This window comes from Lactuca sativa, chromosome 8, assembly GCF_002870075.4.
Source record: "Lactuca sativa cultivar Salinas chromosome 8, Lsat_Salinas_v11, whole genome shotgun sequence".
Taxonomy (NCBI): domain Eukaryota; kingdom Viridiplantae; phylum Streptophyta; class Magnoliopsida; order Asterales; family Asteraceae; genus Lactuca; species Lactuca sativa.
The window spans coordinates 49,929,558-49,930,663 of NC_056630.2; the positions used below are offsets into that span (position 1 = coordinate 49,929,558).

The 1,106-nt window shown below is 44.8% G+C and overlaps 1 non-coding gene across 1 annotated transcript; it reads left to right on the plus strand.

Annotated features, from left to right (window-relative positions):
* Positions 1-703: 703 nt before the first annotated feature.
* Positions 704-810, plus strand: LOC111886681 (small nucleolar RNA R71). Its single transcript, XR_002848523.2, has one exon. It is a non-coding gene; the product is annotated as a small nucleolar RNA R71 (small nucleolar RNA).
* Positions 811-1,106: the final 296 nt, after the last annotated feature.

A 1,106-nucleotide genomic window follows, 5' to 3' on the forward strand; every position in this document is an offset into this window, starting at 1 on the left:
GTTAGGAAGCTCACCCGGTGACCTTTGGTTTAGTTGTTGAGCAAGTTGCCCAAGCTGCGTTTCTATGTTGTGGATGGATGCTTGCTGGTTCCTGAGCATTGTTCTTGTTTCTTGGATAGCAGCATCATGGTCACTATGTCTTTTCTCGGAAGCGGCCACAAATTTAGTTAGCATATCTTCCAAGCTTGGCTTCTTCTCTTGCACCGGCTCCTCCTTTTGGAAAAAGCCTCTCCCCTTTTGTCTGTACTTCTCCTCCTTGGCCTTCTTATACTCTTCGTAAGGCAGCCACTCCTTCTTTTGTTTACGCCAGTCCTCATCATACCGGTCACCACTCGAATAACATACTTGTGCCTTTTTGTTGCCGTTCTCATCCAAATCGCAATCTCTAGTGAGGTGAGATCCATTGTAGTTTTCAAAACCCACCCGTATGGCATGGATAGTTTGATCCATTTTGTCCATTCTCCTATCCATGGTTTTTAACATGTCCATGACCGCAGATAAATCTTCAGTAGCAGCGTACGCGGCTCCCCTCGTGACATCATTCCTAGGGTTGTGGTATTCTCTAGAGTGTTTAGAGAATTCTTCAATCAATTCTTTAATCACCGGGGGTGGCTTCTTTGTAAGTGGGCCTTGTGAGTCTAGCAACTGCCGGGTTGTGACATTGACTCCATCATAAAAGATGGAAACTTCTTGCTGGCTGTTTAGATCATGGTGTGGGCAATTTCGTAGCAGACTTTTGTACCTCTTCCATGCTTCATATAAAGACTCTCCAGCTTGTTGTTCAAAGTTTGCAATGGCCTTCTTGAGTTTGGCTATTTTGGATGGTGGGCAAAAGTGATCAATAAATTCTTCCTTCATTCTGGCCCAAGTAGTGACTGACCCGGGGGGAAGTGATTTGAGCCAGTCTTTAGCAGCACCCTTGAAGGTTACGGGAAGCATCCGAAGTAGTTGAGTTTCGCGGGTTACATTTGGAATGTTGAAGTAATCAGCAACATCATTTACTTCATCCAAATGTTTGTAGGCATCTTCATGATCTTTCCCATAGAACGGTATTTCCTTGAGCGAAGCTAGGATATGACCTTTTAGCTCGAAGGTAGCAGTTGCGG